This window comes from Scyliorhinus canicula, chromosome 2, assembly GCF_902713615.1.
Source record: "Scyliorhinus canicula chromosome 2, sScyCan1.1, whole genome shotgun sequence".
In the NCBI taxonomy this organism is placed as follows: Eukaryota; Metazoa; Chordata; class Chondrichthyes; order Carcharhiniformes; family Scyliorhinidae; genus Scyliorhinus; species Scyliorhinus canicula.
This window is the reverse complement of record NC_052147.1, coordinates 243,262,433-243,285,732: the sequence shown is the minus strand read 5'-3', so window position 1 is coordinate 243,285,732 and position 23,300 is coordinate 243,262,433. Positions and strand designations below refer to the sequence as shown.

Below are 23,300 nucleotides of genomic sequence, written 5' to 3'. Positions count from 1 at the left end.
TCTCCATTGAAGCCCTGAAATGTGACCAAAATTCCAGGCCAAGCCTGTTGGCTTGAAGTGTCTTTTCATTCTTCCTTTATTTTTAAGTCCAGCAATTTAAGTATCCATTTTAAACAAGCGGTCAATCCTAGTCTACACCACCCAAGTTTCAACCCATACATCCATTTACTTTTTGTCTCATGTCACACAGCCCCTAGGAAAAGGCAAAAAAGACAATTTATGAAAAACTAACATTCCTCTCCAACTATAAAGCAATTAGACAAAACTCCAGGAGACTGCAAAAACTTGAATCTTCCTATTGCCTCACACTGGAAATGTGTTTCCAAAGGAACTTGTCCAGCTTCCTTTTCAATGACAGCAGTGAAACCATTCTGCACAATTCTGTAGTCTGTTCCAGAAAACATTTTCTCTGAGGGGACGAAGAACTTCTAATATATATCGTAACTCTTGCCACTAATTTTATATGCATGATCCCTAGATTCCGTATCTGAATACATAGGAAGATGAATATACAAATTTTATTGATCAGGCATTTACTCAATCTTACAATTTGAGCAGTTACTTTACATGCGAGCTAATTATATTGAGTTAATAATAATCTTTATTAGTCTCACAAGTAGGCTTACATTAACACTGCAATGAAGTTACCGTGAAAAGGCCCTACTCGCCACATTCCGGCGTTTATTCGGGAATATTGAGGGAGAATTCAGAATGTCCAATTCACCTGACACCACGTCCTTCGGGACTTGTGGGACGAAACCCACGCAGACACGGGGAGTACGTGCAGACTCCACACAGACAGTGACCCAAGATGGGAATCGAACCTGGGTCCCTGGCACTGTGAAGCAACAGTGAAACCACTGTGCTACTGTACCGCTATCGTGACAGCAAGACATTGTACTTTGTCTCAGCCACAACCTGCCTTTTCGAAAAGAAAACATTTTAAGACGAACATTCTCACAGTTGCCTAAAATAGTATTTGCAACTAAAACAGGATAATGCAAAATACTTAGTGGGGTGCTCAGTTTTTTTTAAAAATTAGATAAGTACCACTACTGAGCCTGTGACATCGACAAGCTTTTTTTTCACACGACTAACCCTATGCTTGCATGAATATTGTGAAAATTTTTCTTGTATGATCAGGAGTCCAGTGTGCTTTATCAGGAGTTGGGGAAGTGGAAAAAGAAATTGGGAATGGGTGTTGGCAGAAACTCAACATGGTGAATGAGACGAGCAGCCACTAAGGGCTGGTTTAGCTCAGGGCTAAATCGCTGGCTTTTAAAGCAGACCGAGGCAGGCCAGCAGCACGGTTCAATTCCCGTACCAGCCTCCCCGAACAGGCGCCGGAATGTGGCGACTAGGGGCTTTTCACAATAACTTCATTTGAAGCCTACTTGCGACAATATTTATTTTTATTAGAGAGAGACTGAAACCTAGAGACTTTCCCATGGGTAAACTGCAGCGTGAGTGAATGAGGAGCAAGGGTACAGGGACAGGAAGAACAAAGGAGAAAGGATTGCTCTTGAACAGAGAGCAAATATGCCATAGGGTGCTTCACCACAAGTGACTAATAGAACATTTAAAACATAGTGAGATAAATATTTGGAAAAGAGGAATATACAAAAATCATAGGCGAATGGAACTACAGAAGAATATCAATAACCACTCCTTTATTGAGTCAAAGGCCAGGGAGTGGTTTTGGTGCTGAGTTGTATTTAGGATATTCTATGCCAAACACTAAACCTTCTGTTTGTGCGAAATTTCAATGTGGTCTGTCCGAGCTGGTTATCACATGAGGTAAAGTCCAAATACGGATCAGCTCTGATTGATGCTCCTTCAGACACAAAGGTTATCAAATGTAACATTGACTGGGGAGTCTGATCAGACTTTGTCCAATGTAGAGGAATTCTGACTTTAATTTTAGAATCATTCACCAAATCCCGACAGTGTAGAACGAGGCCATTAAGCCCATCACGTCCGCACCGGCCCTTGGAAAGAGCACCCCACGCCTCCACCCTATCCCCGTAACCCTACCTAACATTTTGGACACAATGGGGCAATTTAACACAGCCAGTCCACCTAACCTGCATAACTTTGGACTGTGGGAGGAAACCAGAGCACCCGGAGAAAACCCACGCAGACATGGGGAGAAGGTGCAAACTCCACACAGACAGTCACCCAAGGCTGGATTTTCACTCGGGTCCCTGGAGCTGTGAGGTAGCACTGTGCGACCATGCCACCCATATATCAGATTAATTCTCCAGTCAGCGACTTTTCTGGGTAGCCGAGCCAACATTTTGAATCACAGTCGCCGCGAGCAGGACTCAAACCTGCACAGAGAAAACTCAATGGATTTTAAGTCCAACACCTGAACCACATTACCATCACAGCTGAATAACTTCTGGTTACAGGATTAGTACTGGTTTACAGGTAGGACATCTGATCATTACACCTAGTACTATATGCCATTAATTAATTAGATCATAGAATGGTCACAGTACAGAATTAGGCCATTATGCCTGTCATGTCCCTGCCATCTCTTCAAGAGTAACTCAGCTGGTGCTACACCCCGCCTTTTCCCTGTGATTCTGCAGTTTTCTTTCTCTTTAGATAATTATCCAATTCCTTTTCAAAATCCACAATTGAATCTGCTACTGCCATATTTTCAGGCAGTTCTTTCCAGATCCTAACCAGTTGCTGCATGGTTCTTTTGCCATTCATCTTAAATCAGTGGCTCTTGGTTCTCAACCTTTCCACTCATGTGAGTTTCTCCTGATCTACACTGTCAAGACCCCTCATGATTTTGAACACCGTTTAGATTTCCTTTCAATCTTCTCTTCTGTGAGGGGAACAGCTGTGGGTGTCCTGCGACTAGGGAATTTACTTTCTGTCTCTAATACCTCCACTTTCTTCTCCTTGAGGTCCAATTTGAGATGGGGATGAAGCTGCCAGGTTGTGTAACTTTAATATATCTCTTCATAAATATTCAAGAATTATTTGAACTACTGGAAATATTTTTTTAAAATAGCTTTCTGCACAATTTTGGAAACTTGATAAATCTTTGCATTATTTTTATTAAAGTTTGGGACACATTTGGCAAAAGTTATTTGCATAATTTGGTCTTACAAATTGAAATAAATATTTATAGCTTTCAAAGAATTCTACAGTGAAGAAAAGGCCCTTCGGCCCATCGAGTCTGCACTGACGTAGGAAAGGCCCTTACCTGCCCACCTAATCCCACTTGGCCCATAGCCTTGAATGTTATAGCATGCCAAGTAGTCATTCAGGTTCTTTTTCAAGGATGTGAGGTATCCTGCCTCTACCACCCTCCCAGACAGTACATTCCAGACCGTCACCACACTCTGGGTAAAAAAAGTTTTTCAAATCCACCCTAAACTTTCCACCCCTCACTTTGAACTTGTGTCCCCTCGTAACTGACCCTTCAACTAAGGGGAACAGCTGCTCCCTATCCACCCTGTACCTCACCCTCATAATCTTTTACACCTCATTCAGGTCACCACTCAATCTTCTCTGCTCCAGAGAAAACAGCCCAAGCCTATCCAAACTCTTTTTATAATTTAAATGTTCCATTCCAGGCAACATTCTGGTGAATCTTCTCTGCGCCCGCTCCACTGCAATCACATCCTTCCTATAATGTGGTGACCAGACTTGCATACACTACTCCAGGTGTGGCCTCACCAAAGTTCAATGCAGTTAAATTGAACCATGTTGTGGTCGCTATCACTAAAATGTTTCCCCACCAACACATCAACCATCTGTCGGGTTCCATTCCCTATCATTGGGTCCAGCACTGCACCAGCCCTTGTTGGATCCTCTACATATTGAGCGAAAAGGTTCTGTATACATTTTAAGAACTCTACTCCATCTAAGCCCTTAACATGATGGCTAACCCAATTAATTTCGGGAAAGTTGAAATCACCTAATATAATTACCCTTATTTTTAACACTCCTCCACGACGTGTGCACATATTAGCTCCTCAATTTTCTGCTGACTATCTGGGGTCTAATAAAGACCTAGCAACATGGCTGTTTCTTTTTTTTATTCCTAAGCTCTATCCACAAAGCTTCATTTGATGCCCCTTCCAAGATATCATCTCCTTACTGCATCCGTAAATAATAATGCAGTGCATACTCTTTTTACCCCCTCCTCTGTCTTGCCTGAAGATTCTATATCCCGGGATGTTGAGCTGCCAATCTTGCCCCTCCGTCAACCATGTCTCTGTGACAGATATTATATATTATATCATAATTACACATGTCAATCATCGCCCTTAACTTATTTGTTTGATCTTTAATACTCCTGGCATTAGAGGCCATTCAGGTTGTCTTACTCCCTTGAGACTTACTATCGCTGTATTCCCTCTGACCTGATTACTTTTCTGTGTTATACTTTGTCTCTATTCTGCCCTCAGTTTGCGTATCTTACCCCTGCCAAACTAGTTTAAACTCTTCCCAGCAGCACTAACAAACCCGCCAGCAAGGATGTTAGTCCCGCTCTGGTTTAGATGTAGACCGTCCTGCTTATAGAGGTCCCACCTTGCCCAAAAACACTCCCCATTGGTCCAGGAGTCTAAAACTCTCCCTCCTGCACCAACTCTTAAGCCATGCAATTATTTGTGCTATTCTCCTATTCCTGTACCCACTAGCACGTGACACTGGGAGTAACCCAGAGATTACAACCCGAGAGGTCCTGCACTTCAGTCTATTGTCTAACTCCCTGAATTCTTGATGTAAGACCTCATCCTTCTTTCTACCTATGTCATTGGTACCAATATGTACCATGATCTCTGCTTTATCACCCTCCTCCTTCAGGATGCCCTGCAGCTGTTCAGTCGGGAAAAAGACTACAGGATGGTGTGTTGCCTCCCTGGTACCAGGGAGGCAACACACCATCCTGTAGTCTTTTTCCCGACCACAGAAGTGCCTATCTGAAATGAAATGAAAATCGCTTATTGTCACAAGTAGGCTTCAAATGAAGTTACTGTGAAAAGTCCCTAGTCGTCACATTCCGGTGCCTGTTCGGGGAGGCTGGTACGGGAATTGAACTGTGCTGCTGGCCTGCCTTGGTCTGCTTTAAAAGCCAGATATTTAGCCCTGTGCTAAACCAGCCCCTGTGCCCCTTACTATGGAGTCCCTATGACTATTGCTCTTCTGTGCTTTGCCCCTCCCTGCTGAACAATAGAGCCACCGTGGTGTCACTAGCTCTAGCCAGTGCTCTTGTTTAATCCTGATAGACCACCCCTCAAACGGTATCCAAAATGGTATTCTTGTTGGAGAAGGGGACAACTATGGGGGATTCCTGCATTGACTGTCTGCCCTTTTTAGCAGTCACCCATCTGTCTGCCTGCACCTTTGGTGTGACCACATCTCTATAACTCCTGTCTATGATTCTTTCTGCCATCTGCATGCTCTTGAGTGCATCCAACTACTGCTCCAACCAAACCACGTGGTCTGTGAGGTGCTGCCATTGGGTCCACTTCCTGCAGATGTAGTCATCCGGAAACCTGGAAGCATCACGACCTCCCACATCTCACAGTTAGAGCACTGCACCCCTCTGGCAGACATTTCTAGCATTAATTAATTACATCAAAATAAATAATTGTTAAATAGTATTAATTGGGGACTTCCGGTGACGGCGGATGGGAGGCAGCCGCACAATGGAGGGCTCCCGTTCGGGGACGGCATTTTCGGGGCTTTAATCCCAGTCCCAGGGTCCACAAAGGTGGCAAAAGCAGGGAGGAGGCACAGAGAAGGAAAATGTCGAGGGTGAGCAAAAAACGGCCGTAAAACAAAACAGCTGAAGTTCCATCGGAGAGTGGAAAGGTCACTGCGGAGTCACCAAGGAAAATGGAGGCTGGAGCACCAGGGGAGGCCGCATTGCTTACAGCTGAAGAAATAACTAAAGTGATGGCTGCGGAAATCGAAAGGCAGTTTACAAAATACATGGAGACAATGAGGAAGGAGATAAGGGAGGTTTTGAGTGTGCTGGTGGAGGAGGCGATTTCCCCGGTGACGACGGCGGTGGCGAATGCAGTGGCGGAGGTGCGGGAGCAAGGGGAGGCGCTGAAGGAAGTGGAGGAGACATTATTGCAGCACGGTGATCAACTTACCTCAATGGGGAAGGAGATGCGGAAGGTGATGGAGATTAACAAGGATCTGCAAGGAAAAATGGAAGACCTGGAAAACAGATGCAGGCGATAGAATTTGAGGATTGTGTGGCTGCCCGAAGGAGTTGAAGGGCCGAAGCCGACTGAGTTTTGCCGCGATGCTGGCGAAGCTATTGGGGAGGGGGAGGATCCCTCCCGATATGAACTGGATCGGGCTCATCGGTTGTGGAGGCCTGTACCAAAGGTGAGTGAGCCGCCAAGGGTAGTGACTCTGTGCTTCCGTAGGTACAGTGTGAAGGAGAAGTCCTGTGCTGGGCCAAGCAGAAGCGGGTGGTGCAGTTGGCTGAAGCTGGTATACATGTATGCCAGGACTTTACAGTGGAGCTGGCGAGGAGGTGGGCTGCTTTCAACTGGGTGAAGAGGGCACTGTACATTAGCATGGTGCAGTGCGGCATTGTATATCCAGCGAAGCTGAGGGTGACTTACAAGTCAAGGACTTTTACTTTGGAACGGCGGAAGCAGTGGAGGAGTTTGCGAAGGCAGAAGGACTGTGACAGAACCGAGAAATGGCCATGTGCCGATGTAATCTCATGACTCTATTTTCTTCTTTTTTTGTTTCACTGTGTGTGGGTGTATGGGCTAAAGGAGCCAATATTGTATATATTTGGACAAGGGAAGTGATGGGACTTTCACTCGAAGTGAGGGCTCTTTGGGTGCAGGTGGATATGCGGGGTTTGTGTTTTAAAAGAGGATTTCTGGGCTTTCCTAGGGCTGGGCAAGGGGAAAGGGACCTGGGCGGGGGCCTCCACGCTGGCTGGTTTAAGGATACCAGTGAACGGGAGTGAGGTGGGGAGGAGGGGCTGCGTCCATCGGAGCCTGGCAGAACAGGGTCCGAGTGGTCTAGCCGGAGTGGAAAGTTGGGGGGGAGGAGTTTTACAAGAGGCAGTGGACGGGAGGAGTTGGAGAGGGGGTGGTGTGGTGTTTAAAACTCTTGGGTATCATGTTGGTGGGGGGGGGGGGGGGGGGGGGGAGAGGAGAGTGGACTCTGTGGTGACCATGGGTGGCTCTGGACTCCTTTTTCTTTTTCTCCTTTATTTTTTGTTTCCACTGTGAGAGGGTTTGTTTTATTGGATGCATATATTGACAGGTTGGCCGTTGTTTAGGGTGGTGGGAGGATGGGATCGTTGTTATTGTTAAGGGGATTGATTTTGTATTTTGTACCATTTACTCTCTGAGTGGGGTGTAAATTTTGAAGGAAAATGTGAAAATGGAGAATAAAATCATTTAAAAAAAATAAAAATTGGTATTAATTAATTTAATTGCATCAAAATAATTATTTATTAAAGTTAGCACTAATCAATGGTGTTAAATTAATTACTTATTAAATTCAAGTTAAAATTAACCATATGGTCCCTTGCGCTAGATTTCTCTGATAAATATTTTTAGAGAAATACAGCACAGAACAGGCCCTTCGGCCCACGATGTTGCGCCGAACTTTTGTCCTATGTTAATCATAGAATTTTGGACAATTTTTCATGGCCAATCCACCCAACCTGCACATTTTTGGACTGTGGGAGGAAACCGGAGTACCCGGAGGAAACCCACGCAGTCACGGGGAGGATGTGCAGACTCCACACAGACAGTGACCCAAGTCGAAATCGAACTTGGGACCCTGGAGCTGTGAAGCAATTGTGCTATCCACAATGCTACCGTGCTGCCCTTAAGAAGTTAACCTACACTCCATTATTCTACCCTAATCCAAGTACCTATCCAATAGCCGCTTGAAGGTCCCTAACTTTTCCGACTCAACTACTACCACAGGCAGTGCATTCCATGCCCCCACTACTCTCTGGGTAAAGAACCTACCTCTGACATCCCCTCTATATCTTCCACCATTTATCTAAAATTTATGTCCCCTTGTAATGGTGTGTTCCACCCGGGGAAAAAGTCTCTGACTGTCTACTCTATCTGTTCCCCTGATCATCTTATAAACCTCTATCAAGTCGCCCCTCATCCTTCTCCGTTCTAATGAGAAAAGGCCTAGCTCCCTCAACCTTTCCTCGTATGACCTACTCTCCATTCCAAGCAACATCCTGGTAAATCTCCTTTGCACCTTTTCCAAAGCTTCCACATCCTTCCTAAAATGAGGTGACCAGAACTGCACACAGTACTCCAAATGTGGCCTGACCAAGGTTTTGTACAGCTGCATCATCACCTCACGGCTCTTAAATTCAATCCCTCTGCTAATGAACGCTAGCACACCATAGGCCTTCTTCACAGCTCTATCCACTAGAGTGGCAACTTTCAAAGAACTATGAACATAGACCCCAAGATCTCTCTGCTCCTCCACATTGCCAAGAATCCTACCATTAACCCTGTATTCCGCATTCATATTTGTCCTTCCAAAATGGACAACCTCACACTTGTCAGGGTTAAACTCCATCTGCCACTTCTCAGCCCAGCTCTGCATTCTATCTATGTCTCTTTGAAGCCGACAACAGCCCTCCTCACTATCCACAACTCCACCAATCTTCGTATCATCTGCAAATTTACTGACCCACCCTTCAACTCCCTCATCCAAGTCGTTAATGAAAATCACAAACAACAGAGGACCCAGAACTGATCCCTGCGGTACCCCACTGATAACTGGGCTCCAGGCTGAATATTTGCCATCCACCACCACTCTCTGTCTTCTATCGGTTAGCCAGTTTGTTATCCAACTGGCCAAATTTCCCACTATCCCATGCCTCCTTACTTTCTGCATAAGCCTACCATGGGCAAATATTGAATGCATTAATCTGCTAGTTACGCCTCTACTTAGTGAATTACTCTTGTTTTTCAAATTTAGATCATATTCCCAACCAGCCAATCAGGTCACAGCTTTACTGTGACTTCACTTTTCAGTTTTTTCCCAGTACCCGATACCCAACAGTTAAGTTATTTATACTTCCTGTTCCGAAGCCCCTCTTCCCGAGTTCCCCAACTCCATTCCCTGCCGACTAGGCCATGAATCCCCGAGGTAAGTTATTTATACTTCCTGTTCCGAAGCCCCTCTCCCCGAGTTCCCCAACTCCGCTCCCTGCCGACTAGGCCATGAATCCCCAAGGTAAGTTATTTATACTTCCTGTTCCGAAGCCCCTCTCCCCAAGTTCCCCAACTCCGCTCCCTGCCGACTAGGCCATAAATCCCCGCGGTAAGTTATTTATACTTCCTGTTCTGAAGCTCCTCCTCTCCGAGTTCCCCAACTCCGCTCCCTGCCGACTAGGCCATGAATCCCCAAGGTAAGTTATTTATACTTCCTGTTCCGAAGCCCCTCTCCCCAGGTTCCCCAACTCCGCTCCCTGCCGACTAGGCCATAAATCCCCGAGGTAAGTTATTTATACTTCCTGTTCTGAAGCCCCTCCTCCCCGAGTTCCCCAACTCCGCTCCCTGCCGACTAGGCCATGAATCCCCGAGGTAAGTTATTTATACTTCCTGTTCCGAAGCCCCTCCTCCCCAAGTTCCCCAACTCCGCTCCCTGCCGACTAGGCCATGAATCCCCGAGGTAAGTTATTTATACTTCCAGTTCCGAAGCCCCTCCTCCCCGAGTTCCCCAACTCCGCTTCCTGCCGACTAGGCCATGAATCCCCAAGGTAAGTTATTTATACTTCCTGTTCAGAAGCCCCTCTCCCCAAGTTCCCCAACTGCGCTCCCTGCCGACTAGGCCATAAATCCCCGAGGTAAGTTATTTATACTTCCTGTTCTGAAGCTCCTCCTCCCTGAGTTCCCCCACTCCGCTCCCTGCCGACTAGGCCATAAATCCCCGAGGTAAGTTATTTATACTTCCTGTTCTGAAGCTCCTCCTCCCCGAGTTCCCCAACTCCGCTCCCTGCCGACTAGGCCATGAATCCCCGAGGTAAGTTATTTATACTTCCTGTTCCGAAGCCCCTCTCCCCAAGTTCCCCAACTCTGCTCCCTGCCAACTAGGCCATAAATCCCCGAGGTAAGTTATTTATACTTCCTGTTCCGAAGCCCCTCATCCCCGAGTTCCCCAACTCCGCTCCCTGCCGACTAGGCCATGAATCCCCGAGGTAAGTTATTTATACTTCCTGTTCCGAAGCCCCTCCTCCCCGAGTTCCCCCACTCCACCCCCTGCCGACTAGGCCGCAACGGTAGCACAGTGGATAGCATTGTGGCTTCACAGCGCCAGGGTCCCAGGTTCGATTCCCCGCTGGGTCACTGTCTGTGCGGAGTCTGCACGTTCTCCCCGTGTCTGCGTGGGTTTCCTCCGGGTGCTCCGGTATCCTCCCACAGTCCAAAGACGTGCAGGTTAGATGGATTGGCCATGCTAAATTGCCCTTAGGATCCAAAACGTTTGGGAGGGGTTATTGGGTTATGGGTATAGGGTGGAACTGAGGGCTTGAGTGGGTCGGTGCAGACTCGATGGGCCGAATGGCCTCCTTCTGCACTGTGTGTTCTATGTCTATGTCTAAATCCCCGAGGTAAGTTATTTATACTTACTGTTCCAAAGCCCCTCTCCCCGAGTTAGCGCCAACTCCGCTCCCTGCCGACTAGGCCACAAATCCTTGAGGTAAGTTATTTATACTTACTGTTCCAAAGCCCCTCTCCCCGAGTTCGCGCCAACTCCGCTCCCTGCCGACTAGGCCACGAATCCCTCCCCAAGTTCGCGCCAGCTCAGCTCCCTGCTGACTAGGCCGCGAATCTCAGAGGTAAGTTATTTATACTAACTGTTTAACTGTTCCAAAGCCCCTCCAACACAACTTCCCCAACTCTGCTCCCTGCCGACTAGGCCGCGAATCTCCGAGGTGAGTTATTTATACTTACTGTTCCGAAGCTCCTCCTCCCCGAGTTTGTACCAATTCCGCTCGCTGCAGACTAGGCCATGAATCCCCGAGGTAAGTTATTATACTTTCTGTTCTGAAGCTCCTCCCCACCCACCCCCCCCCCCCCCCCCCCCCACCGTCCAGACCGTCCCATTCTCCCTCTCCACCTGCCCGTTTCCCCGGGGGTTGTAGCTGGTCGTCCTGCTCGAGGCAATGCCCTTGCTGAGCAGGAACGTACGCAGCTCGTCACTAATAAAGGAAGATCCCCGGTTGCTCTGGACAAAGGCGGGGAAACCGAACAGGATGAAGATGCAATTGAGGGCTTTGATGTGGCAGACGTCATATCAGGGCATGGGATGGCGAAGGGGAATCTGGAATATTCATCGACCACGTTCAGGAAGTATGTGTTTTGGTCAGAGGAGGGGAGGGGCCCTTTGAAATCCATGCTGAGGCATTCAAAGGGACAGGAGGCCTTCATCAGGTGCGCTCAGTCTGGCCAGTAGAAGTGCGGTTTGCACTCCGCGCAGACCTGGCAGTCTTTGGTGACCGCCCTGACCTCCTCAGTGGAGTAGGGCAGGTTGCGGGCCTTTATGAAGTGAAAGAACTGGGTGACCCCTGGATGACAGAGACCATCGTGTGGGGCCTGGAGTTGGTCCACTTGTGCGCTGTCACATGTACCTCGGGATAGGGCATCAGGGGGCTCATTGAGCTTACTGGGGTGATACAAAATCTCATAATTGTAGGTGGAGAGCTCGATCCTCCACCTCAAGATTTTATCATTTTTGATCTTGACCCGCTGTGTATTATTGAACATGAAGGCAACCGATCGTTGGTCAGTGATGAGAGTGGATCTCCTGCTGGCCAGGTAATGCCTCCAATGCCGCACAGCTTATACGATGGCTTGGGCCTCCATTTCAACAGGAGTGCTGAATTTCGGAGGCATGGAGGGTGCGGGAAAAGAATGCCACGGGTCTGCCTGCCTGGTTGAGGGTGGCGGGCAGAGCGATGTTTGATGCATCGCTCTTGACCTGAAAAGGAAGGGTCTTGTCGACTGCGTGCATCGTGGCCTTGGCGATGTTGGCTTTGATGTGGTTAAAGGCTTGGCGGGCCTCAGCCGTCAGGGGAAAAACTGTGGACTGAATGAGTGGGCGGGCCTTGTCTGCATAGTTAAGGACCCACTGGGCATAATAAGAGAAAAATCCCAGGCATCGTTTCAGGGCCTTGGGGCAGTGGGGGAGTGGGAGTTCCATGAGGGAGCGCATGCGGTCGGGGTCGGGCCCTAGAACTCCATTTTGCACCACATAGCCAAGGATGGCTAAGGGGTTGGTGCTGAAGACGCACTTCTCCTTGTTGTACATGAGGTTCAGGAGTTTGGCGATTTGGAGAAACTTGAAGAGGTTAGCGTCATGGTCCTGCTGGTCATGGCCGCAGATGGTGAGGTTATCTAGGTGCGGGAAGGTGGCCCGCAGCCCGTACCCGTCAACCATTCGGTCCATCTCACGTTGAAAGACCAAGACCCCGTTAGTGACGCCGAAGGGGACCCTAAAGAAATGGTAATGGCGGCCATCTGCTTCAAAAGCAGTGTATTAGTGGTCCGCCTTGCAGATGGGGAGCTGGTGATAGGCAGATTTCAGGTCCACTGTCGAGAAGACCCGGTACTGTGCAATCTGATTGACCATATCAGATATGCGTGGGAGGGGGTACTCCATGCCCGTAACGAAAGCGTCCCTGATTAAGAGTTCTGTGTGTTCCACGGCCGAAACTGCCTGGCAATTGCAGTGCCTTGCCAGGATGTGCAGGGCACACCAGATATCGTCTAATGACTCACCGGGAATTGTTGCCACGTGGACAGGAGGTGCCTGGCCTAGAGTTTGTTGATCGGTCAGATGTAGTTCCCTTTCAGAAGCGCCATGACCTCAGTGTAGTTGGGCACATCCCGGATAAGGGGAAAAATATCGGAGCTCATCCGTGAGTACAGGATCTGGAGTTTCTGTGCTTCTGAGTGTTGTTCTGTCGCTGATCCAATGTAGGCTTCAAAGCAAGCTAGCCAGTGGTCGAAGGCCGACGTTGCATTATCTGCTTGAGGGTGCAGCTGCAGGTGATCTGGCTTGATGCGTAGTTCCATTGCTGTAATATCTCTGCTTAATAAATTGATGCACTATCAATTACGACGAGACGAGAGTAGAGAGTAATTGAGGCTTTATTAAGCAGAGATGTGTTGCCTCCTGCAGCTGCTGCCGAAATGGCTGCAGCTTGGTGAGCACACACATTTATACTCCGCCTACTAGGCGGAGCCAGCAGGCAGGAATCTACCCCCATACCTGTAGTACAGGAGCCTTACCGTAGTACCTCTCGTATACGTATTATACAAACAGTGGTGACTCCTACACTCCCACTGCTTGTGCGCAAAGCTCACCATATGTTAGAACTGTGGAAAAAAAGTTCTTATTTTCTCTTTATTGGCAACAGTAGGTATATAACTTTCTTAATAAATGTCTGTTTTGGATTTAAACTGATCATTGACTGAAGTTTCTCCTGCTTCTCGTCCAATGAGGGGGTCAATGAGTGAAAGCCTGCTGCATACATTGTGCTGGAGAGCCTTGCCCTGTCAGGCGCTTGCCTTCTTCTAGGTTCAGCATCCCTTTCCTCTGCCTCTTCTGTCTTTACCAGCTCCTCTCCTAAGATGTTTAGATAAAGACCTTCTGCCAGTATGAGTTTGTGCAAGATTTAGCGCAGCCAGCAATATGATAGAAGGCCTGTGCAGTTTGCCAGTAGCACATCAGATATAATAACTTATGAACACTGATTTCCTCCCCCTATCCTTGACGGGTAGGGTTCGGACTATTAAAATGAACCTGCTGGGGTGGCACAGTGGTTAGCACTGGGACTATGGCACTGAGGTCCCAGGTTCGAATCCCGGCCCCGGGTCACTGTCCATGTGGAGTATTCACATTCTCCCCGTGTCTGCGTGGGTTTCACCCCCACAAGCCAAAGATGTGCAGGTTTGATGGATTGACCATGCTAAATTGCCCCTTAATTGTGAAAAAAAAATAATTGGGTACTCTTTTAAAAAAAAAAAATTTTTTTAATGAACCTGCTCTGAGATTTTTATTTGTCTTTCACTGTGTAAGTTGTAGCAAACTCATCGAAATACCAAAATAAACTGGATATGTTGGAATAGCACATTCCATTTTAAATGAGCAGACCAGGCAGACAACGGAATCAAGACAAACAGGCCATGAGTCATCAAACAGCCCAGTCTCATCAAGAGACCAGGAGCTGTTGAAATGCAAATCACTTATTGTCCTGGCCAGACGGAAGTTACCTTAATGAGATAACAAAGTTGGCTTCAGCGACCATTGTCAAGAGACCAGCAGAAACCAGAGACATTGCAAGTTTTTTTGTAAGGGCACTGATTACATTATGACACCTTGTGATTGGGGAACTTGATCACTTCTATTCTGTTAACAATCAGAAAGGCTTCCTTTGTCCTGAAACTCACCGGTGGGAGGGTCAGTGTTTGACCCATTCAGGGTTTTGCCCTTAAAAAGTCAAGTCTGAGGAACTGTGAAAATAAAGGAAGGAACCCTACTCGCCCCTGCAAGAACTCTACTCTCCTGAAAGAAGAAACTCTACTCTCTTGCCTAACACATGCTTCGTCTGGCTGAAAAGAGACCACGAGAACTGAAGGAGCAACAGCCGCAAGGACCAGTCAGCTTGGAAGAAGATCTAAAGAAATCTGTGTCAACGTTTTTTTTAACTATCCTGTCCCTGGAGCAGTGAGTATATTCTTCCAGCTCACAGAAAACTCCCAATTAGTATAGCTTGTTGAGGTTTGGGGTGGGTGAGTGAATGTATCTGTGTTTGCGTCGCTAAAGTAAATCTGTGTAAACTGTACGAATTTTCGAGGTGCCGTTTAGTCTCTTGTTTTACACAACGGGCGCGATTCTCCCAAAACGGGAGAAATCGTAAAGCTGCCGTAAAACCCGGGCGGGTTTTACGGCAGCGCGCCCCTTCCCGACCGGGGACCGATTCTGGTCCCCGGTCGGGGCTAGCAGCCCGACGCCGTAGGCTCCGGCAAGACGGGCTTAACGAAAATCGTTAAGCCCGCTTGCCGGAGTTAGCGCCGGCTGACGCATCATATGACGTCAGCCGCGCATGCGCAGTTTGGAAGACTCCAACCCGCGCATGCGCGGGTGACGTCATCGCGTTTTGCGCGAAACCCGCGCATGCGCAGGCCGGGTTGCCCCTCAGCCGCCCCGCGAATGGATACTGCGGGGCGGCGGAAGGACAAGTAGTGCGCGGGCATCGGGCCCGCTGCCCGCGATCGGTGCCCACCGATCGCGGGCCCATGGCACCCTTGGCACGGCCGTGGTACGGCCGTGCCAATCGGTGCCATGGTTATTAATAGCGAGTTTGTGACGCCGTTTTTACGAACGGCAAGACCAGGTGTGTTTGCCGTTCGTAAAAACGGCGGAAAGGGCTGGGACTTCGGCCCATCTAACAGTTGAGAATCGCTGCCGGCCGTAAAAAAACGGCGGCAGCGATTCGGGTCGGGACTTCGGCGGGGGGAGGGGAGAATAGCGGGAGGGCGGCAAAAATGTCGGGAAGGCCCTCCCGCTATTCTCCCACCCGTCGTGGGGGGCGGAGAATTTCGCCCATAGTATTTCATAATCGGTGTGTGTGTGTGTTGCAGAAGACTTAATTTCTCTTGAATAAATCAATTATTTTAAAACTACCTATATTGTGGTTCTCACCTTCCTTTCACTGTCACTCTGGTCAAGTCACAATAAGTGCCAAGACATAATCCCGTAGTCAAGGACCGGAAAAGGGAATCTGAGCGCTTCGAACACGCTCACTCAAGAGAGACTACTGGTCAGGAATAAACAGTGGTCCCTCTTTCTCTCTCTCTCACTAGTGGGGCACTTCCGGGTGACATTTCACCATCACAGGAGGGAGACTCACACAGGCGTAGGTGCCGGTCAAGGTAACTGGTGTGGCATAAGGACAACCTCACTGGTTAGGTATAAACAGTGAGACTTGCCCCCTCTCTCTTGCGAAGCTGTCCCAGTGCGACACTTCCGGGCCGTGGTTTTAACACCTGCAGGAGAGAGAGACACCCACAGTTATCTGTGACACCCAATACCAGCCTGTTGTGGAATAAAGGAAACCCTTTTCGTTACAATGGCAACCGTGGCAGGACTACGGTGGACTGGAATTTGTGACTTACCAGAGGGGGTGAGAGAAAGAAGTAAAATGGAAGAGAAGATTTCCTCCTATTTATTCAAGAAAATTAATCTCACAAAACCGTGGGTATTAGCTCTTACAGGAGCGGAGCATCCAGTATAGGCTGCAAGGGAATGGACAGAGAGTAAGAGCCATCATAAAAACCAGGAAAAGGCAGTCTGGCTAGTGTGCTTGTCTCAACAGGTAGCAAAAATGGAAAAGCAAATTATTGAGTTGGAGAGCCAACTTAAGGTAGTACAGAGAATAGCTGAGGAAAGCGCTAGGGCAGAGGAAAGGCTCTATGAGGAGCTGTATGAAGCCAAACAGTTCATTCAGCAGGTGAATGAGTCTAACCGGAATACCCAAGAGTATCTCCAATGCCAAGTAACAGAGGCAAATGAGAGGGAGAGAAATTTCCAAGAAGTCCATGTACAGGGTACCCAAAGGTACAGAGAATGAGAAGGGAAATTCAAAGACATCCAGGCAGCGTACAGGGTGGCCTGTAGTGAGCTGGGTGGGTGCGACCACAGACCTTGTCAAATGAGGATCAAAAAGCTTGAAGAGGCTCTGTCCCAGGCAAGGGGACGGATCTGCCTGAACCTGCTCTGAGATTTTTATTTGTCTTTCACTGTCTCCCCCAGTCCTTTTTTGTTAAATTCAATAAATTGATCTCTTCTTTTATTTCGGTGGGTAAGACTGCGTAGGGTTTTACTCCAAGGAGACAGATCATCGGGAAGCCTGGCCCTACCCAGTTTATTGTTTTGCTGTTTGGCAGCCAATATTCAGAAGATATTGATATGGTTTAGCGATCCAGGTTCCATATGGGGATAAATGGAAGCCAGCTCCTGCACTGCTTCTAGCCTTTGTTCAGTAGTTACTGCACCGCTGCCTTTTACCCCCAGTGAGATTTTCCTCAAATCTAGTTGTGGTCTCCACCCTGGAAGCAGTTTGGGCAACAGTTCAAGTTTCGATCCCTGTCTTTGCCAGCCCCCATCTACAATAACCACCTTTTCCCATCGGCTGGTTTGGACTCGGCGTTTAAGTCGTGGAAGGGGAAGGATCTGGAGAGGTTTGGGGACCTGTTTATGGAGGGGAGGTTTGCTATAGAGTTTGTTGAGAAATTCCAACTGCCTGGTTCCAGCCTTTTCAGGTATTTTCAGATTCGCCATTTTCACGCAGGACTTTCCCTTACTTTCCTTTGGCGCCACCCTCTCCCTGTTGAAGAACATTTTGTCTCTGACTGGACCGGACCCGGGGGAGGGGGGGGGGGGGGGGGGGGGCTATCTCAGACATGGCTGTATCCTTTTGACAGATTCTGTTCTGTTGAATGAGGTGAGGGCGAATTGGGATCCATTCGTAATAGTGAGGTGTGGAGTGAGACCCCTCACAGGGGCAATTCCACATCTTCACGTTTGATCCAATTCAAGGTTTTTCACAGGACCCACCTGACCAGAGCAAGGATGAGTGGATTCTTCTCCGGGGTTGAGAGTATGTGTGAGCGCTGCTCTCAGGGGCTAGCTAATCATACACATATGTTCTGGTACTGTCCTAAGTTGAAAAGCTTTTGAGTCTCTTTTTTTAACATTATACTCCATGTAGATTTGGAGTTGTTGACTATATTTGGGTGTCGGTTTCAGCCTGGGGTGAAGGCAGATGTCCTCGCCTTTGCCTCATTGATAGCCCAGAGACAAATTATGCTTGGGTGGAGGTCTCCTACCCCAGCTGCTACCTCAGCTTGGCTCGGTGACCTCATGTCGTTTTTTACATTTGGAGAAAGTCAAGTTCACCATCGGGGTCAGTGGAGAGATTCTACCTAAGATGGCAACCATTCACTTCCTTTTTAAGGAGTTAGTCGCAGTCAGGGGTTTAATTTAGTTTTGTGTTAAAGTTAATGTGTGTTTTTGCTTTTTTGTTTCTCTCTTCTACAGTGTATTTTTATTTATGTACGATTGTCTTAGGTGGTTTTGATTAAAATAAACATACTTTTTTTTTTAAATTGTGAATGCCGAGAATGGATCACATGGCAGGTGCTGTCCTTCACCGTGTCGCGTCTTTTCGTCCGACGTCACTTCGTCCAACGACACTTTGTCCACGTCTTTTGGTCCAACGTCTTTTTGTCCGCCCGTCTTTTGGTCCAACGTCACTTCGTCCAATTATCCAATTACAAATTAACTCCGTATAAAACCATTTCATTGATAAAATGCAAGTACAATACAGCAAGTGAATTTAGTTGCTAAAATGCAAGTAATTGATAAAATGCAAGTAAAATGCAAGTTGAAAAATGCAGTTTTAAAATCTAAAAATGCAGTTAAAAAATCTAAAAGTTTACTAATTACTTCAAATTCCCGAAATTACTTTCAACGGCCAATCTTTTGAGGCGTTCAGTTATTTTCTTATATCGCGTACATGAAGTCGACTGATCTCCCCGAAGAATTTGAGCCTTTTTGCCTATTATGAACCCTTCCTCTTCCTTCAGAGTTTTGATTAACCTCCAGATATTCAAATGAGCTCCACCCGCCGAACGCTTTATGGCAGAATGAAACCCCTCAGCAGCATTATTTGTTCTCGGTAGATCTTGTAGAACACGCTGATTAACATTCCATACAGCTGTCGGGAATGTAGGTGTTTCACTCCTTCGTCTGGCACCACGTCCTCTCACAATGCCTATGTAAGTCAAGTCGAAGTAAACGATGAATTCAGCAGGTATTTCTTCATCGTCTATCAAATAGTGGAGTGGAGTGGAGTGGTACAAGTTACAAAAAGTCAAGTTACAAAAAGTCTTAGACAAAAAAATTATTAGTAAACTTTTAGATTTTTTAACTGCAATTTCAGATTTTTAAACTGCATTTTTCAACTTGCATTTTACTTGCATTTTATCAATTACTTGCATTTTAGCAACTAAATTCACTTGCTGTATTGTACTTGCATTTTATCAATTGAATGGTTTTATACGGAGTTAATTTGTAATTGGATAATTGGACGAAGTGACGTTGGACCAAAAGACGGGCGGACAAAAAGACGTTGGACCAAAAGACGTGGACGAAGTGTCGTTGGACGAAATGACGTCGGACGAAAAGACATAGCACCGTCCTTCACCTCTGTTTAATCTGCTGCACCTGTACTCCATGGCTACTAGGAATGGCCTCCTTAGTAGAAGTTGGTGATCTTCATTTCACAATAACAAAGTTATATAGGGCAGTTAACATAAAACATCCAAAGGTGCTTAACAAGGGAAGTACAGTATCAACATGAACGTTAATAACATTATAGATACCAAGCCACTGAAGGGGAAATCAAGACAGATGGCCAAAGCTTAGTCAGAGATTTTGGTTTTGAAATAGCAGAGAGAGGTAGGTAGGCTATGGAAGTAATTACAGGGCTTGGCGTAAGGCAGTTGAAAGCACTCACGTGGGAATGATTCAAAGCAAGGCTTCACACAATACCAAAATTGAAGGAGTGTGGCTATCTCACAGGCTGGAAGAAACTACACATAGGAAGAAATGAGTTTGCAAATTCAGTTATTGTTGCATAAGGAGCCAGTAAAGGAGGGATGGCTGAACAAACTCAGGATTTAAGATACTAGCAGCAGAGTGTCTTTGTGTTGGTGAACATGTAGTTAGAAACTCATCAAGGTCAAACCCAGTGATGAGGTTGTGAATGGTCTTGCTCAACTCAAGAGAGGTACCAGAGATGGAAGCATAGAGAGGGAACAAAGTTTGTGGCAGGCATCAAAGACATGGGCGCGATTCTCCGCTCCCCACGCCGGGTGGGAGAATCGCGGGAGGGCCGAGCGACACATGGCACCCCCCGAGATTCTCCCACCCCCAGCTCGGTTGAATCGGCGCTCGCCGTTTTTCACGGCGCCCGGCGATTCTCCGGCCCGGATGGGCCGAGCGGCCTGACGTTCCCGACCGGTTCACGACGGCGGCAAGCACACCTGGTCGCTGCTGTCGTGAACATGGCCGCCAAATGCTCGTGTGTGGCTTGTGGGGGGCGGCGAGGGGAGTGAGCACCACGGCCGTGCTCGGGAGGGGACTGGCCCGCGATCGGTGCCCACCGATCGTCGGGCCGGCGTCTCCAAGCGACGCACTCTTTCCCCTCTGCCGCCCCGCAAGATCAAGCCGCCACATCTTGCGGGGCAGCGAAGGGGAAGACGGCAAACGCGCATGCGCGGGTTTGAGCCGTCAGCCGTTGTGAGGTCAGCCGCGCATTTGCGGGTTGGAGCCGGCCACACTGCGCATGCACGGCTGGCGTCACTTAGGCGCCGCCGTCGCGCCATTCTCGGCGTGCCACCTTGACGCAACCATCAAGGCCCGGCGGCCGAGAGTTACGGAGCGCCGCTCCTAGCCCCCCGGGTGGGGGTGAATAAGTGGCGGGATTCTCCCCTACCTGGCGGTGCGGGGGTCCCGGCGTAGCGGAGTGGCGCCAACCACTCCGGCATCAGGCCTCCCCAAAGGTGCGGAATTCTCCGCACCTTTAGGGGCCAAGCCCTCACATTGAGGGGCTAGGCCCGCGCCGGAGTGGTTAGCACCACGCCGACTGGCGCCAAAACCGGCGGCAACAGCCTTTGACGCCCGCCGCCTGGCGCCGGGGCTGGCCAAAAGGCCTTCGCCGGTACGCGCATGCGCCGGTGGTGACGTCAGCGGCACCTGTGGGGGGTTGGAGAATCGCCCGGGACCGGCGAAAATCCCGCCCCCACTGTGGCAGAAATTCTCCGCCACCCGGGAATTGGCAGGGGCGGGAATCACGCCCCGCCGATCGGCATGCCCCCGCGGCGATTTTCCGGCCCGCGATGGGCCGAAGTCCCGACGCTGACAGGCCATTCCCGTTGCCGTGGTTTGAACCACCTCTGGTGGTGGCGGGATCGGCGGCGTGAGCGGGCCCCTGGGGGGGGGGGCGCAGGGCGATCGGACCCGGGGGGTGCCCACACGGTGGCCAGGCCCTCGATCGGGGACCACCGATCGGCGGGCGGGCCAGTGCCGTGGAGGCACTCTTTTTCTTCCGCCGCCACCACGGCCTCCACCATGGCGGAGGCGGAAGAGAATCCCCCAGCGCGCATGTGCCGGTGGTGACGTCAGCGGCAGCTGACGCACCGGCACATGCGCGAACTGGCGAAGGCCTTTCGGCCAGCCCCGGCGCCGGGCGGCATGCATCAAAAGCCGTTGTGCCGGTTTTGGCGCCAGTTGGCGTGGTGCCAACCACTCCGGCGCGGCCCTAGCCCCTCAATGTGAGGGCTTGGCACATTTGGAGAGGCCCGACGCCGGAGTGTTTGGCGCCACTCCGCTACGCCGGGAACCCCAGCCCGCCGGGTAGGGGAGAATCCCGCCCAACGTGCGAGGAGCGGCCTCCGAGGCCGCCGTGAAACTCGGCCGAGTTCACGACGGCCTTCCTGATTCCGTGGGGGAGCGGAGAATTCCGCCCAATGGTTTTAGTCTTCCAAACATTTAGTTGGAGGGAATTTCTGTTCATCTTCTGTTGTGTTTTTAGATATTGCCAAGGGAAAGTGTGTAGATGAGAAATAGATGAAAGCAAAAGATAGATCCTTGGTGAACAACAGAGGAAAGAGCGAATGTGGGAAGGGAAGCCATAGCAAGAGATTCTCTGTCTATATTTGATTAGGTAAGAGCAGAATGAAGCTGGTGCAGTTCCGTTAATTGGAATGATAGACGTTTTGGAGGGGGATGGTGTGGTCAGCTGTTTGGAAATATGTATATCAGTCAAGAAAGGATATTTTATCATGGTCCCAATCACAAAGAATGTTATTTGTGTCTTTAACAAGGGTTGTTTCAATACTGAAGCCAGGTGAAAACCTGATTGGAGGGATTGAAACATGGAAATGTGGGAAAGGTCAGGCACAAATTCAGAAAACAATAACACGTTCAAGAAACTTTGAGTCGAAAAAGAGATTGGAGATGGGACTGCAATTTAGGTATGCATATGATGGTCCTGCATGTCAGATTTCAGGCTTCAAATCATCTTGAGGCAGATTAGTCAACCAAATGTGCCCTTACTGTGGCACAAGTGGCACATAACCTACTCCTCTGAGATCTTCATGTTGCTTATAAGGATGTACATTCTGTGGGCAGGTTGTGGCACATAATTCTGGGAGCCTCACATCTCTCACTCTCCTGTTCCTCCTTGTCCAGCATTCTACAGATCAAGGATGAGACATTCTTCAAGACATTGGATGCTTTCTGGATTATGGGGGTAGACTTGCGGCTTGAACTACTGACCGGTCAGCAAATTAAGAACTGAATTCATGCCCGTGCGTGCAACAGAATTGCCAACCCTCCAGGACTGGCCTGGAATTGCCAGGAATTGAAGGTCAATTTCCAGGCACTGCTGTGTTCAAGCCTGGAGAAAAATCATCAGGACATTAAAAGATTATTTTCTGTCATTTTTGTTGAACGTTTTTCTTTAGTAAATATAAAAACGTAGAAAAAAAGAAAAATTGTTTGGATGACAGTCAAGCATCATCCCATTGGATAATGTGTTTTTTTGCTTTCCAATTGCTGTCAGAAAGCCATGCTGCACAAGTCATAAAGTCAGAGAGGTTCCCAATGGTGGGGGTGTCCCGAACCAGGGTTGACAGTCTGAGGATAGATCATTTAGGATAAAGATGAGGAGAAATTTATTTACCCAGAGAGTAGTCAACCTGTGGAATTTGTTACCACAAAAAAGTTGAGGCAAAAACATTGTTTTCAAGAAGCAGTTAGCTGTAGCACTTGGGGTGAAGGAGATCAAAGTTATGGGAGGAAGATGGGATTAGTGGATGATCAGCCATGATCATAATTAATGACAGAGCAGGCTCAAAGGGCTGAATGGCCTCCTCGTGCTCCTATTTTCTGTGGAGATTACAGCACATTAAAGGCCCTTCGGCCCAGTACCCCTGTGCCAGTCAAAAACAACCACCTTACTGTTCTATTCCCACTTTCCAGCACTTCATCCATAGCCTTGGCTGCCTTGGCAATACAAGTGCACATCTAAATACTTCTTAAATGTTGCGAGGGTCTCTGCCTCCACCACCCTTTCAGGAAGCAGGTTCCCAACTCCCATCACCCACTGGGTGAAAATATTTTTCCTCACATCCCCATGAACCCTCTTGCCCCTTACCTTAAATCTA

General features: G+C 48.5%; 1 long non-coding RNA gene across 1 annotated transcript; it reads left to right on the top strand.

Moving 5' to 3' along the window:
- The first annotated feature begins 9,060 nt into the window (after window positions 1-9,060).
- On the top strand, window positions 9,061-22,574 carry LOC119962073. The gene is made up of 2 exons (XR_005459800.1): window positions 9,061-9,147; window positions 22,324-22,574. It is a non-coding gene; the product is annotated as an uncharacterized LOC119962073 (long non-coding RNA).
- The last annotated feature ends 726 nt before the right edge of the window (window positions 22,575-23,300 follow it).